This window comes from Adiantum capillus-veneris, chromosome 6 (genome assembly GCF_014529385.1).
Source record: "Adiantum capillus-veneris isolate H3 chromosome 6, ASM1452938v2, whole genome shotgun sequence".
Lineage (NCBI taxonomy): Eukaryota > Viridiplantae > Streptophyta > Polypodiopsida > Polypodiales > Pteridaceae > Adiantum > Adiantum capillus-veneris.
In genome coordinates, this window is record NC_140936.1 from 94,563,923 (window position 1) to 94,581,911 (window position 17,989).

A 17,989-nucleotide genomic window follows, 5' to 3' on the forward strand; every position below is an offset into this window, starting at 1 on the left:
AGAGAGAGAGAGAGAGAGAGAGAGAGAGAGAGAGAGAGAGAGAGTGGGGGGGGGATTACAATACCCGATGAAGATTGAGGTCGCACAGAGAGGGTAGGCATCTGCACTTCTTCCTTGCTATGTTCACACAGGGTGCATGAAGATGGAGTAGCGCGTGGGTATCTTCCTGCTGTGTAGAATGGCATGCAAGAGAAGTCGCAGTCACCCTCTACCCGTAAACAATGTTAAAAAAATGATGGCATTCTTGAAGTGGTGGCACTTTCCATTTCTTGCAAATTTCCAGGTCCTCGATAAATAATTTGAAGGGAACAAATAATACTTGAGAAGTACTTTGAAAACCACCTCGAAAAGCCCTTAAAAAATTGACCACCATTTCATGCTTTCACCTCAATATGAAATTAGAAGCATAATTGCTAGCCTTGTGACATGTGTCCCCCTTTCCCCTTTTGTCAGAGATTTAGGTATTTAAATAATTCAATCAAACTCTCATTGGACCTCTTAGTCTTCTGGCCAGTAGAAATCAAGCAAGCCATTGGGCTGTTGAATGCTCATTGGACCCCTTGGTAGACTGTCCAATAGTCTTCTAGAGAGCTTAATTTCTATTGGTTCTTTTATCAAGTGTTTTTAAATGAATTCAACTAAATTTACTCTAGCTTAATTCTCATTGGTCCACCTCTATGGCCATCCAATATGATTTGAATGCACCTTGGGGGAAACTGGGCGAGGAACCTGACATGTGTCTACTATGCCCTTTGTGTAAAGGGAGCTTGGAAGAGTGTGTGTGTGTGTTTCTCACTCATCCCCTACAAAAATGGCTCGCCCCCTCCTTGATAGGGATGTGGGAAGACATTTGAGTCTTCCCACAAGCATCCAAATTTCCCTAAGGCTTGACCATTGAGCATTTCATTTAATTTTGGAACCTAAGCTTTTTGGAAGTCTTAATGGGTTGAACCTTAGGGTCTTTGAGGCCCATTGATGCACATTGCTCTTTTGCAGATGGTCCCTTTTTGGATCCCAATTTTCCTCCATTGGATCCCTACTGAGAGTAGTCTGCTAGCCTTACCAATATTCTAGCTTTTACTCTCCTGGTACTTCCCCATATTAAATGATCAGTTTAACATGAGAAAATCATTTGGGGGTATTAGATATTAGTTTTTATGACATGTAATTTTCCATTCTTTTTGGATACTACCATGATTGGTGACACCCACTTTGTGTGTTCCATTTCATAGATAAACTCCACCTCTTTAAGCTTATCTATCTCTAGGCTTTGCTTTTTTGGCAAATGTTTCATTATAAGTATATGGACATTGTCCGTGTGTCTTAGCATCGCTCTTAAGGGGTATCGTATGTAGACATATGCTCGGATTGTCTCTCTTAAGATCTTTGTATAATTAAGCAAACACATCTATATATCACTTGAGAGTAGCTATCAATAGCTTCTCTTCCTCTTCAGTGAGATCCGTGGTTATGTAAGCTGGTCTCACTTCTTCTCCTAGTTTAGCTAGGTCAATTCTCTTTGCATTCTTAGGCCCATCATATGCTATATCTGGTTCCTTGAGTTCTCTCATCAATTGTTGAATCACTATTTATAGGTCCTGGATGGTGTACTTTTTGTAGTGAGAGGGCACATCGAATTTTTTTGTGTTAGACTCCTCCTCACTTTCCATCTCAATTGTCCAAACCTCCGTTTCAACTTTTGGTATTCGCTTCTTTGTTAACTTTTGGACATTTTTGTTGATGTTTTGGTTGTGTCCTTGGGTTTCTTTTTGTTTTGCTTCCTTGGATTTTTCAAAAAGTTGTCAATTTCAATGGTTTTCAGGTGATTTCGTCACGGACACAATCATCTGCTCCCACAAGCATGAGATACTGCATTTTGGTCATCAATCTAGGCATTGATTTTGTTGCTTTCTCATTCATTGGATTTGATATCTCCTTTGCCTCCTTAATTTTTGATAAGGAAACTCATAGAATATCAACTCATCATATTTTGGTGGATTTTTGTGTTCTGAGCTGCTCGAGAGCTCGTCTTTAGCATCGTTCCCTAAGTCAACACTCCGTGAATCATGGAATTTTTCCTCAATGGAGCTAGTTTTTTGTGATCATGAGTGTAGATTTCTATCCGGTATTTGCAGGCATGGCCCTCTTATGGCTTTGGAGGTGTCGGTCTATCCACCCAATTTCCTCCACCGATGGAAGATCCGGATATGCAACGTGCATTGTCTTTACATGAGGAGTACTTGCGTTTGATGAAGGATTAGTTTGGCCGCTACACTCCACATCAGCTTGTGGCCTATGGTCATTCACAACAGGCCACACCGTGGGGGAGCTAGGGAGGGACTACATACGCCTAATGCGTTCCATCGACGATACCTTCTTCTAACCTCCCTTCTTACCGACCCACCCCCTTCCCGTAGGGACCCACCCCCCTTGCATCATAGGGCCCCACTACATTTCATTTGACTCCTGCTATCCTCAAGCCTTGTCGACACTCCACAAGTGGTCCACGAGCGTCTTCTAGGAGTGCATAACGGTGTCGTCGCAGGGTAGCGAGTGTAGGCGGAGCGGCTGGGGTTCCTCTTGGGATGCTTTTTTTGGTGGTGGACGGGGGATAGACTCACGTGTTTTGGAGCATGCCGCACTAGCCGTAGAGGATGAGGACACTGCGTGCCCGTGGTGGCAGACACGGATCATGGGTGATACTATTGGGTAACTTTGGGATTGCATAGGATCAATAATTTTGAGGCCAAATGTAGATTCTTACACTCGACATATAAGGACTGCTTTACAAATTTCAAAGACCAAGTGTATAATCATGCTAAGAATTTCTTTACAAAATTCAAAGACCAAGTGCCCGATCATTGCGTGCTACATCGAGGAAGCGTTGCATGCTTGATTTTCGAATGCCCCCAACCAATGTGTCTCGACATAGTGGTTGGAGGGTATATCAAAACATATATATAAAAAAAGAAGCAATCAAGTGTATTACAATGCAGAGTGGCCAACTATGTCCCAAATCGAGACAGGAGCTACCGTGGTGGCAACATGGCAGATGCAGAGTGGGAGTGGGCAATGCAAAGAAAAGATTGAGCAAGCTGAAAGGAGCTCCTTCCACAGTCAACAGCGCAAAGCTGATGCCAGACAAACACCCACGCACTATGGTTTGAGAAGAAAAGTGACATGGAAAGATAAATATATTAGTTATTTTTAACTGTGCAAGTTCAAATAAGAAGGTGTTTTAGCTTATTACATTTAGTTGGTTATTTTTAACTTAGGAAAATATCACTATGAGCTGTCCTACTAGAGAATTGGTCAAGTATCGAGAGAAATACGCAGAGTTTGATACTTGGTGATGGTTGTTAGAAAAACCATCGAGCAATTTGACTCAGCAATGGTCACAACTTTATAAGCGGTAAGTGTAGACAATGAATTTATATTAAAAGTTAATTTGGGTTATTGATTTATCTAATTTGTTTTTGGTTGGTGTAGAGCCAAGGCGATCCAATATATGCAACTCACGACAAGGACGAGGACAAGGACTAGGAGAATTAGGATAGATAAAAATTTGTTATGTACTCCTCTTTTACAAGTGCAATGTGGCACAAAAAACAATCATATTTTGTATATAAAACTCATTTGAGAATTTGGCTTTATTTATAAAATTTTCAAATTATTTTTCTTTTCCATCTCAATTTATAAAGATAAGGTATGAGTTGTAATTTGAAAGTTTATTATTATGATTTTTACAATTTTCAAAATACAATCAATATTTCATATGTTTTATACAGGTCAATCATAAACATGCTCATAAATTGGGTGGCCCAAATGAGTATCTTTATTTAAAAAAGGCATATAGCGGTCATAAGTGCGATGATAGAAGGGATAATAGGCGTAGTAATACTCGCGGATATATTATCGCAGCTATTACCACACATATAATTGATAAACCATTACCCTCATCATTTTCACTGCTATTATCGAATACACAAAAATTCTCTCTCTATTTTCTTTTGCTAAACCACGAAAATACTGGCAGTTCTGTAGTTTTGCTTTTATAATGAGTATATTTGTGTGTAGAGTGCAGAGTGCGGCTAGGAAAGCGCCGGCCTCTAACTGTGAGAGTTCGTAGCAAAATCAAGCAAGTCGTAGAAGATTTGAGGCTAAAAACACACTAAAAAAGAAAAAAACTCCAGCTATGAAAGCTTCTCTTTGAAAAAGAACCAAGATCAACTCAAAAAACCAAGATCAACTCAAAACTCTTGTGTGTGGTGATGATTTGGTGTAGCCTCACTGCCAATTACACAGTTGCAATGCTCTTTCGCCCTGATAAAAACCCTACACAAACGCTTCAATTCTCCATCGTAGCAATTTCATGGAAGCTTCAGAACTTCATTATTCATTGCCAAGTAGGTATTTGAAGAGGGGAAACCCTAATTGGTGGCTTGCAGCCTCAAATACAGGGTTGGAACAGCACGATACTGCACTAGCATAGCTTAGGTGCAGGCATTGTATCCCTTCACAGAGGAGCTTATAGTGTCCCCTTTATAAAATGTTCCCTCCCTCCTCATAGTCATGGCACCGTGAGTGATGTGGCATTTAAAGCCATTTAGACCAATTTTGGGTCATTTTTGACCATTTTATGAGCATTCTCAGCCCAAAAATGCCTTTTTTTGCTCGTAAAAAGCCCAAATGAGCTAGGAAAAATAGCTGGAATTGTGGACAAATTCCATTGGGATTAAATTTCATCTTAAAACTCATTTTACCACTTGCCAAGAACTCTGGATGCATCTCTTCCGCCCGTGCATGAAACCTGGTATTTTTGGCCGAGATCGCCTACATTGAACTTTCTAGGAAAAACGAGCGTGCCACTTCGATACACTCGACATTTGCAAATTTCTAAAGAAAAATAGGCATCTGTTTATGTGAAAAATCATGCCATAGTGCCACATCGAGGGCCTGGCTGTCCCTGCAAGGTATATATAGATCTGCAATTGTGGCATCTATTTTCGCATATATCACACTATGTACATCATAGCATTTGGTCCCACACAAAAACAATATTGACAATGAGGTTGATATTTTAGTTTCACATTATGCAAGTGCCACGGCACGACATCCACCCCCTCTAAACCTGCACATCCTTCGGCATGTGCCACACGTAGCTTTTGCAAGGTTCATTCCTCATTTAAGTCAACATACATATCAATTTCATCATCACTTGCAGGGAAGTCCAATGCATCATCATATCTGTCTTGATCTTCATCCATAACATGTTCATGAATGCCTTTATTTTGACTTTCTTGTGAAACAAAGAGATCTGTATCGCCTCTTCTTTTGAACAATTTAATTCTTTTCCCTGCAATGGGAATCTTCATTTATGTACTATCCAACTTATACAAGGTATAAGTTGCATTCCTGTGTGTATGCTTAACCACATAAGGGCCAAAACATCTGTTTGAAATTTTTCTTATTGATGAATGTTGGTTATCAAGACTACTGTCATACACCAACACCCAATCACCTTTCTCAATAGCTCTAGATCTGAGCCTGTGCCTTCTATCAAATCTGTCCTTATTCTTCAACCTTGCATCTTTTAATTGTGGTACTGCAATCTCAATATTTTGAGGCCTTCTTTCTAATTGCTGTATGTGCAAAGCAAGAAGGCCTTCCCTACTCATTCTATCTTCCCAAGGCAATACAATCCATGTGGGAATTACATCCTCAATTGGCATTATAGGTTTTTGACCATACATCAACTCAAAAGGCATATAACCAGTACAGTGAACTATGAGTTGTACGATCAACCCATAAAGCATAAGGCAATAACCTATGCCACTCTCTCATTTTACCTTTGCAGTCCTTGGCCAAATCTTTAATGATAGGAGTATGCCCACATTCTGATTTACCATTCCCTTCAGGATTGTATGTAGTAGTGAGAGCGAGTTTAATGCCCAATCTAGAGAAAAACTCCCTTGCTTTGTCAGCATCCAACTCACCCCTGTCCGCTGTTATTTTCCCAACACAGCCATAACGACTAATTACATCATCCAAAAGGAACTTACATATCCCTTCTGTGCTTTTTGTTCTTAAAGCATGACCTTCAACCTAATTAGTTATGTCTTCTCGTGCAAGCACTATGTATCTCATCTGCCATAAACCCAATGGCATTGTAACCAAATCTATTACCCACTTATAATGCATGGCCAATGGGTAAGTAGGGTGTAACCCATCACGATGACGTACGTTTGAATACATTTGATAGGTTTCACAAGACTCCACAAAGTGAGATACATCTTTATACATACCTTTCCACCAATACCTCTCTTTCATTTTAGTAAAGGTGGCCCATACCCCTCTATGTCCAACATAAATATTCTCATGAAACGTTTTCATAAGATCATTTTGAGCATCCTTATCATTCACAACTCTCAATGGCATCCCATTTCTTTGTTTTGGATGTTTCCACAAGTATCCATCTTTCAAAAAGTATCCATAGGCTTTTGTGTGTATTCTTTTGAACTCTTGATCTGTCCACCCTTCTTGCCTTGTCAAAGTGCTTAGATAGCGTCCAATGAGCAACCAGCCACCTTGATATAGGTCCTCTATAAATGAATCAAGTGCATTTGACAGGCAAACATGATTGCCCTTGGCATGAGAGATACTATAGAACCTTGTGCCTACATCATCGCCCTCACAAGCATGTCTTCAAAGCATATCTTTTCAGCTTTTGTCAAACTGTCCTTGCAACCAACCTTTAAATCCTTCAAAGAATCTTGCGTGAACTTGTGTCCAATCTGGCTTGGGTCATGAAGGCTAGGTTGCAAAGAAGCTTGTTCCATCTTATTTGTGCAATCTTTTGGTAGAGGTAATGCCATTGGTTTCACTTTCTTTGTCACAGACTTATGGGACGTGCCACGTAACTGGGGGAGTTCATAAAATAAAAAGAAAAAAAAACTCCATTTGAAAAGGTTAGGTCAAAACTTGAGCTCAAAGGCTCGAGTTCATCTTTAAGTATTCAAGGACCAAGGTTGCCATCGCTCCCATCCACAGAGGGGCACCCGACAGAGCGACACCAGATACGCGGTGACATGCCGCGTTTGCACGCACAGACACACACACACACACACACACATAGAGAGAGAGAGAGAGAGAGAGAGAGAGAGAGAGAGAGAGAGAGAGAGAGAGAGAGAGAGAGAGAGAGAGAGAGAGAGAGAGAGAGAGAGAGAGAGAGAGAGATAGATAGATAGATTTTATTATCGTCCTCGGAGGTCAAATATGACCTATGGGACCAAAGTTACATGTGATGTAGTATGTGTACGGCTGATGAGTGACTCTCGATGCTCCAAAATTGTAGTGATGAGAGTCGCAATGGAGAGCCCACACTTTGGCTGGGAGAGGAAAGTGTGTAGGTCTAAGTTATGGCTGAAAATGTGAGAGAAGCAAGTTCGGATGTGATCAAAAGCTGAGCACTCTAGTAGTGTGTGGTACTCAGACTCTCGAACTTGTAGTGAGCATAATGTGCACAATCGATTTGACTCTTCTCCATTGCCCCAACGCCCTATCTCGCATCGAAGGAAATGGGAGCTAAGCCGAATTGCTGCGATAGTGCGTATCGCGGACAAGGGAATAGGCTCAAGCATGTAAGTGTGAGTACGGTTTCCTCTCTCAGCGAAGAACATGGTTTTGTAGTTGGGGGCAATATAGGTGGTGTAATGTATGAAGCGTGACCCACCGGATTTCTCCCAAGCCGTAATACATTGGCGTTGTAGAAAAGCTTCATTCACTTGAGAGTCAATTGAAGCATCATGTAGCAAGTGTAATGCATCCCATCTCCCAAACCACTTCTTTATGTCTTGCATCCATCCCGTGCTCAAGATCTTGCTTTTATGCGTCTTTTGAACTTTTTTGCTTGCTTCCCATGCAATTGTAGGAAGTCGATGTGAGGGGTTTTGATGCATCTTTATCATGTACTCCACAACCCTTTCCATGCCCATAACCTCAATTGGAAGAGATCACGACTCAAGAAGTAGGAGCATATATGGTGTTTGTGTTTTAACTTGGAGAAAGTTTGTAAGAAAACGCTTTTGGACATTCTCAAACTCTTTCCAAGTAGACTTTGAGATGCTCCCACCCCACACTTCAACTCCATAAAGAAGAACCGGTGTCACCAATGCATCAAAAAGATACTTCTTGAGAACCCAACACTTGATGTTTCCCGCATTACACATGTTCTCAAATGCATAATATGCTCTCTTTTCCGCTTCCAAATGACGCATAGCACATTCATGCCACTTGTGATTGGATGGAACCTCAAGGCCAAGGTACTTAAAGCTCTCAACAATTTCAAGTGTCTCGTTGTTGTACACAATGCATGGATTCTCCTTATGGTTGGTTTTCACAAGCATAACCTTTGTTTTGGATTCATTTACAATCAGCCCACTATGCAAGCAAAAGTTCTCAAGGACAACCATAAGCTTTTGTGCATCTTCTAAAGTGTGTGCTAGAAGCACTACATCATCCGCATACAACAAAAGCATGATTACCGCATTGCAAATAGTGACCTCTTCAATGCCTTCTTCTTGCATAAAGTCAAGTACCATTTGTTCCAATTGATCGATGCATAGACCAAAGAGAGTTGGTGACAATGGACATCCTTGTTTAACCCCAATAGTGCTTACAAAAATTTCTGAAATTTCTCTTCCCATGCGCAATTGACAAATCACCTTCTCATAGATTCGAGAAACCGCAAGCATAAACTCACTTGGCACTTGGAGTTCTTCCATCCTTCTCCACAAATTGTTACGTGGAATCATATCAAAGGCTTTCTTAAAGTCCACAAAACAACAATACAATCGCTTGCCTTTCAACCGACTTTCCTCCATGAGAACACGAAGAGTGACAAGATGATCAATGGTGCTATGGCATCGACGAAAACCCGCTTGTCCCTTTGCACGCTTGTCATTCTCTTCAGCCCAATCACTCAATTTCATCTCCATTATGCACCCAAATAACTTTGCCATAAGAGACCCAATCATTATAGTCCGGTAGTTGCTTACATTCTTTACATCCCCTCCTTTAAGCAAAGGCTTAACCCAATTAGTACTCCAATCATAAGGCATACCATGTTGAAGTGCAAGGTTGAACATATCACACATCCACTCATGGGTAAAATATCCCGTCCATTTGATCATCTCCGGCTTGATACCTTGAAGATCTCCCGCTTTGCGAGTGGCCAACTTTTCAAGCCCACCGCATACATCCTCAATAGTAAAAAAAGACGGCATACATGGGAGTGAACCATAAAATGACATTTTTTCAGTATTTTCTTGCTCATATAATTGCCTACAATGTGTGTACATATCCACTAGACTCAAGTTACCAAAATTCTCAACCCGCTTGCCTCTCAAGTTTCTCCAAAATCTTCCACATGCATGTGCCTTTTCTTGGACTTGAAATTCTTGTTGCTTTACTTCCCATCTTCTTCTCTTCTTTTGAATTAATGCCTTGTATGTATGCAAATGACTTTGATAGTTGTCTTTGTCCATAGTTGCATCAAGCTTTATCAAGGACTTTCGAGCATCTTGACATTCTTTATCAAACCACCTTTTGCGTGATCTATCTTTGTTGATACCATGGAGATGCTTTATGGCAAAGCATTCTTCCGCACAAGAACAAACAGCTTTCTTGAAAGCTTCCCATTTAGTTTCCAATGGTGCATCACATTGAAGCTTTGTCATCCATAATTTTTGCTCAACCATTTCAATGTACATTGGTGCCCGTTTGAAATCCATACATAGTGATAACTTCTCTTTCCTTTGGCTGAGATTATCATGCTTAGTTGCTTCTCCACATGAAAGGTCAATACATAAGGTGCGATGGTCGGATTCCGGGGTCCATTGACCAAACATAAAACTCTTTATGCGATACATGATGGCTTCAGAGAGTAGCATATAGTCAATCACACTATCCCCATTATGTCTTCTACATGTAAATCCATTGGTTCCACTCCACAAAGATACACCATTGGCAATGAGAATACCCGTGCTATTACACATGTGTAAAAGTAACTTTCCATAGTGATCGGGCTCTTTCTCATCCATTGAAGTACGATCATACAAGTGAAATTCCTCCAACTCCCTTGAAATGTATGGCATATCAAATTGTTGAGTATCATGTTGCAATGTTTTTGTGCGAGCATTCATATCCCCAAATACAATAACATCACCTTCACCTGTGAAATAAGCAATGTCCTCTTCCAAATCAGAAAATGGTTGATCTCTATCCATGCAAGCATAAAAGGGAGAATCATGATGAGGAATGTAGCAACCGGCTACAAAAATGGGTGCTCTTTTTGGTGTCATAATTTTCAGCCATACATAACGTTTGTACTTGTCATCTTTCACAATTGATACAAAATCTTCCAATCCTTTCTTAACCATACATGCTAACCCTCCTTGTCCTCTTCGTTGCTTGAGATTCTTTGACCACATCAATGAATGTACATTGTAATCCTCCAAGCCATTAATCCTTTGTGTATCATGCTCCCAAGTTTCAACAAGAAGTACAACATCGGCTTTGCTTGTTAGTTCATCAATGCCAACCCCCGCATTCCATGGGTATCCATTACAATTCCAAAAGCATATTTTCAATTGTAACTCGGTCTCATAGGTCACGCATCCCTATTTGCTTGAGAGACTTGCCTCCTCCTTGGGCACATTTTCTTCATGAGAGATTTCCTTGTTTTTATTATTCTTTTCCTCATATGCCTTGCGATGCATATTTTGTTGCTTAATAGTGCGATCTTCACATACAAAACATTTTGTATTCCTCAAATAGATCCAACTATTATCAAGGATAATCTTTCGCTTGGTCTCATCCGGCATGGTGCATACAATTGGCCGTTCTCCCGAGCGAGGAGCTCCTTGCTTCCCCACTCTATGTGCTCCATAGACCATAACTCCGGACATGCCAAAGTGGGTTTTGAAGAAATCTTCAATAACAATGGCAAGAGAAGGAGGTGTCTCTAACTTCTCTTCGGGAATTCCACGAATAACAATGTTCTTGGAACGTCGCTCCCGTTCCTTCAACTCCTCCACATCTACATTCTCAACATTCTTTGTTTGAACCATAGCTTGCATGAGTGAGGAATTAGAAACCACATTGCTACCACATACATCAGCCCAAGACTTGTTTGTGCATACATTTTTCATGTCGCATACATCCCGGCTCATAGTGTCAAATTTCTCCTCTTTCAATACATGGTCATGCTCTACTTTGCTCATCCGCTCCTTCAAAGCATTCAAGTTCACAAGAGAGCGTTTACATTCCTTGACTTCCTCTTCAAGTTGCATCAAACGTGTTGTTTGCATCTCAAGTGTCCTCTTGAGATTCTCATTCTCAACCACAAGTACCCTTAGTGTGCCATTCTCCATTGCAAGTGCTCGTAAGTCTTCGCCTTGTTTGTTTACGGTCTCTTGCAATGATACCAAGTACGCCATGATCATGGTTTCCGATGTCGTTGGTTGGGTGGTTGTGTTGCTATCTCCACACTTAGGAGATTTTGGATCATTTTCCACAATGGTTGTGGACCTTGTTGAAGAAGAAGAACCCTTGCGAGTGCCGAAAGACATTGTATGTAAAATAGGAGATGAGAATCAATTTTGTTGAACCTGTTTACTTCGGTAACTCTGAAAATTTCTTTCTTTACATCAATGCGTAGAGGACTTCGTGCTCTTCGATTGAGGCTATAGATCACCCAAATCGGAGTTCGAATGAAGAAGTTATGATCAAAAGAGTGGACTGATGTCTAACAGGTCAAAAAACGGCTTCACTGAGAGAGAGAGAGAGAGAGAGAGAGAGAGAGAGAGAGAGAGAGAGAGAGAGAGAGAGAGAGAGAGAGAGAGAGAGATTTGGGGTTGGGGGGCAAGGCTCAATATAAACCTAGAGTTTTGGGAAATCCAAAGATAAAATCCATGGACATACACTCCCATGGTGAATTAGGGATTGGCAAAGGTTGAAGCAATCCAGGTTGCTTCCCTCTATCAAACTTCGTCTTTTGGCATACCACACATTTTGAAACATACTCTTGTATGTTTTCTTTCGTGGGAAACCAATAGAAATATGTTTCTATCCCCTTTAGGGTAGACTGAATCCCTTTATGCCCCGCATAAGGAGGAGCATGAGATTCATACATTACTTTCTACGGAGTGAGTTAGTAACGCATAGTCTTCTTGTAGGGTAAATGGTTATCCTTCTTCCCTAATGCAAGGGCTGCAATCACATCTCTAAAATCAGTATCAATAGCATACTCATCTATCATAGAAGATATTTCATTATGAGTTGCTATGGAAACCGCATTCACTCTTGGTCATCTTGAGAGTGCATCGGCTACTTGATTATGCCTGCCAGCAATGTGAGAAATATGAAAATGAAATTGCGAAAGGAAATTTGCCCACCTCATTTGTTTGTCGGAGAGCTTGGTCTGCGTCATGAAGTACTTAAGACTTTGGTGATCCGTCTACAGAATGAAAGGAGTCCCCAATAAATAGTGCTTCCATGAGTCTAGAGCATGTAGAACTGCTAAGAGTTCCTTCTCATATATGCCTAGAGCTTGCTCAATAGGGTTGAGCCTTCAACTTTTGTAGGCTGTGGCGTGCCCTTCTTGGAGCAAAACAGCTCCAAGCCAATCACCACAGGCGTCACATTGGACCTCAAATGGCTTTGAGAGATTTGATTGTGTAAGCACAGGTTGAGAGATAAGATTTTCTTTAAGCTTTTTGAAAGCATTGTGCTCCTTGGTGGACCATATATACCTAACATTTTCCTTGTTAGGTTATGTAATGGTCCCGCAATTTGTGAGAACTTTTCTATGAAGCATCTTAGTATGCACACATACCTATAAAGCTTCTTAGTTCATGTAAATTTCCTAAGTTGGATTGTACGTTATACGGTGTACGTATAATACGCTTTAAACGAATGTATTATACGACACCTATTTTTATTCGATCATATTATACGGTGCCACATCAGCAAAACCACCGTATCATATAATTTATTAGCATTTTGATCGAATAATATTTCGATCTATATATTAGTTCGATTGAAATATTATTCGATCGAAATAATATTACGATTGAAATAAGTTTCTTTATATACCGTGAAACGGCTTGTGTTGCTCATTCCATTGAGCTCTCTTCTCCTCTTCTCATCTATAGATGAGCCTCAACAAAAAAAATATTAAAAAATCAGTTTTAATGTTATTGAATTTTTTAATAGAAATTTAGAGCTTTAAACAAAATATGTTTTTATGTTTTGAAGTTGATTTTAGTCTTTATCTGCTGTGCGTGAAGTACATCTTACACTGATAGGTGAATTAAGTAAGGTAGTTAATGATTACTTGCATTGTGTAGAGGAAACTCACACTTGGAAGTGATTCAATGAAAGTAATGTTAGCAGTTGTTTGCTTTGTGTTGAACTATGTTCACACTTAGAAGTAGCTTAAGTTAGATAGTTACAATGAGGAGTTACTTGTTGTGTGTTGAACTATGTTCACACCTGGAAGTAACTTAGGTTAGATTTACCTAATGATTGTCTGTCATGTATAGAGTAGTACTCACGCTATAGACAATCTAGGTAGATTAAATAATAATCTCTCTCTCTGTGTAGAGGTTTTCTCAGACCTAGAAGAGATTTATAGAAGTAGTGAATTTTGATTGCTTGCCATGTGTAGTGTAACACTCACACTTGGAGGTAATTTAGATAGGTTTTTAAAAAATAACTTGCTATGTGTAGAGTTTAATCACACTTGGAAGTTATTGAGATAGGTTAAGCGATTTATTTATCATGATTCAGATGTAAAGTGAGAGCTCACACTTGAAAAAAAATCTATTTTTGGTATTTATTAATTAAAGAGGTTAAAAACGTTGATAAATAAAGTAATGTAAATGGTATTAGAGTTTGATTTTAAATGTGTATATTGTAATTAGTTCTGTTTGAGTTTGCAGATCTTAAGAAGATGGTGAAAGGATATGAGCGGAACTACGTAGACGAATTGTTCAATAGAAAGACTACATCAAAGTTGAAGTGTAAGACCTGCGGCCATTATTTTAGCGGAAATGCACAAAGGATAAAAGAACATGTGCTCAAAATTCCTGGAAAAGTTTTAGCTTGCAAAAATCCCCCAAAAGGTATTGAAGAAAAATTTCCCGTGTGGGCGCTCAAGGCAAAGAGAGCACTTCTTGAAGGCAAAAAAAGGGAGGTCCCAAAATGATGGCTCCATCTATGGCTAGGGACATCGAGATGACACTCAAGAATGATCAAAACCCTCCCTCTACCCGTGCTTCACGTCAAGGAAGGCATCATTCATCCTTTGCTGGGGATTGTAGCTCTAATCCTATCGGAAGCTCTGCTAACATAAGCCAAAGTGAAGCATGGACTGGAGGAGAACTTGCATCAAATGGTCCTACTTTGCCTCAGGCATTTGGTAAACAATGGCTGCTTGAACTCCATCTTAAGTTGACACAAGCATTTGTTGCATGTGGAATTCCCTTTAATGTCATTCAAAATCCTATCTTCAAAGATGCTTTAATGAGCACGGCGAAGAAGGGTTTTGTGGTACCTGATTATAATAAGATGCGTACAGAATACTTAGATAAAGTGAAAACAACATCAAAAAATATTTTAAAGCACACAAATCTTGAGTATGTGCCACCGTATGGATGCACAATTGCTCTAGATGGTTGGAAAAATTGTTAGAAGAAACCATTGATTAATGTGATGTTGATTTGTCCAAGAGGTTCCATCTTTCTTGAGGCGATCGATACATCCTTGAAAGAGAAAACTAGTGGATATCTTGCTGGTGTGTATGAGTGTTTGATCAGAAGGACAGGAGGACCTAAAAATGTGACAGCCATCATCACAGATAATGCATCTTACTACAAAGCAGCTGAAAAAGCAATTGAAGCAAAGTATCCAAAGATAACATGGGTTCCATGTGCTGCTCACACTTTAAATCTGCTCTTAAAGGACTTTGGGAAAGTAAAAACTCTTCTAGATGCAAACCACTTGGTGAAGTTTATAAGAGAGCATTCATTTTCTTATGCTTTGTTCAGAACAAAGTCCCACAAAAAATTTACAAATTTTTTGTGTGACCCGTTTTGCAACAACATATTACGTTCTGTCAACACTGCAGCAGGTTTAAGCAGCCCTTGTTGAAACAGTGGCAGATAGAAGATGGGACATTTTGCGTGATAAATATCCCAAGTATGAACCTGCTACATCCAAATGCTATCAGCTTGTAAACTCTCCTGTTTTTTGAAGAAATGTAGACAAAATTGTTACTGTCACAGAACCCTTCACTCATCTGATACGATTAGTGGACCAAGAAGCCTCTATCTTTGGACGGGTTTACTGGTACATGCATGAAGCCACTTGCAAGTTAAAAGACTGTACATATTATGCAGGAAAAGAGAAAGCCATGATGTTGTTTGTCAAAAGACAATGGGAGCAGCTGCATACTCCTTTGCATGGAGCAGGTTTTGTTTTAGATGCTAAGTTTCAGATGCACGAGCAATCTTCAAACAATGAAGTGATTAGTGATTTCAAGAAAGTGTGTGCTCAACTACTAGGCAATGTGGATGGACAGGTGGCATACACACAAAAGACGACATATACTAGCAAAGAAGGAATGTTTCGGGATCCTTGGCATATAGATTCTATCAAGACAATGAGCGCACTAGTTTGGTGGAAAGAGTACGGTGGAGAAAAAGTGGAACTTCAACATGTGGCTTTGAGAGTATTGTCTATTGCCGCTTTGAGTGGTAGTTGTGAAAGAAATTGGTCTTCGTTTGCTTTCGTGCATACTAAAAAACAAAATTGATTAAGTCCTAAACGAGTTGCGGTATGTATTTTGTAACATGTGACTTATGCACAAGCCAACAAAGTTAGCCACACATGCCACAGAAGAAGGCTTCGGGCGCTTTCAAACACATGAAGCAATTGCAAATGAGCTCAACTCCAATGATAAATTGGAATGGAACCCGGAAGATATTGATCCAAAATGTTCATATGTTGAAGAAATTGATGACATGGTGCCTGTGATTGAGGGGACGGATGAGCTATAAAGGTTGTATTGCATTCTCTATCAATTTTGCAATGCGAAAGTTATGTAGAGTTTAGCTTCAAAATCTCTCTCTCTCTCTCTCTCTCTCTCTCTCTCTCTTCCTCGTTCTTTGCGTGCCTTTCTCTCCATCTCCTCCATATCATTGTCAAAAAGAGAGGGAGAGAGAACAGAACTTACACAATTGTAACAACAGCCGACATGTTCATTTGTTGCAATAAATAAAGATTTACATACCAAAAAGAGGTTTCTGTTACAAATCTTGAGATTTAACACGAAATTCTGATTGGCCAAATGAATCGCTTGCACCCACATTGCCCATATCTTCTTCGTTAAAACAGGCCCATACTTTGCCTCGTACCATGCCAACATTCTTTCTAGAACTGCTATACGAGTGCGCAGCATGGCTGGGGTCTCTCCTTGACTTGCCAAATCCTTACCTTGGGTTGCAAGCTGCTCAATGACTGCGGTTTTTTTGGGCAAGTATGTATATCCTCTCTTGCAAGGAGGGTCTTCTTGATTAGCTTCCCGTGCATGAATCTTCTCGACTGGGCGTCCTTTGCCAACACTTTCTGTAGTGGGATGATTGTTCCAATCAACTTTGAGCCGCAATGCATAGTAGCAATAGCATTGTTGTACAAAGTAAATTGCCACTTGATTATTGTTTGGTGGCGATCTGTACACTTGGATAAATCTTGCAAGGATATTTCTTGCGAGGACAATGTGTTGCAAATGTGAAACCTTCAAGGGAGTGAAAGGTTTAGCATTTCCACTGACTCGAAATAATGTGTTGCGTACGAAGTGATTCGGGCATAGCTGTTTGCATTGCCTCTAATTCAGTGGCTCCCCTTGAGGTTCTAATTTATCTTGTTGGGTTGCAGCCAAAGCGCTGAGATATCCTTGAGCCACCCGAATCTCTTCCTCTTTGTAAATTTGCTGAGCCAATGCATGATTAAGCGAAGGATCATTAGGTTGCTGTGCATTCTGGTCGGGAGCAATATCTTCCACAACTGAACTGCAAAATAATAAATTTTAGTGAAATAGGTCTTAACAATTGGAAAAGAGAGCTGTTTTAGAGAATTGAGCGATCCAATTTGGAATACTTTAAAACCTCAACTTGAAGAACTTTAAAGACGTAATTGAACACCATTAATGAAACACATTACATATCACCACACTAAATATCACCACACATTGCACACCATTAATGTCAAAAAAGTTGATTAATGGTTTAATCATCAAGAGGCCTCAAGCCAGATTTGATTACAATATGATAGCCAACATTATGGCCTCCATTCAAACAAAGGCTTAAATCCCATATCTTAAGTCTATCTAAGGGTTTGGGGGATATTCCATTAGCAAGATGTTTATTTACATTTCACAAAAATTCGCGCTTGAGAAGCTCAACGGGCTCTGGAATACACGCAATCAAGCGTCTAAGAGCTTGGTGGCCAACTTTGTGGATATGAAATTGTGAGTAGAATCACCATCAAATAGAATAAAAGCATCATGTTCTCTTACTTTTCCCCAAGCATGGCATAGAGGAGATCCTTTGTGGTGAGCATCCTCTTCTTGGATTTCGACCAAGGTAGCTCTAGGAGGCTCATTTCGTGTATTCTTGTGGGGACAAGCACAATAAGCATGCCCTTGCCCCCCTCACTTGAAACAACAGTTATCTTTACGATAACCCTCTAGCTCTTTAGGAGAGAGTTTATTTTTGCTTTTATAAACTCCCTTCTCCTTAGATTTGTTGTTGTTGGCGTTACCTTTGGGAGAATTTTGGACATGATCCTTCCCCTTAGGCTCATTATTATGGTTCTTGTTCTCTGTGGGCTTAAGATTTCCCTTAGCCCCTTGTTGGTTATTGATTCG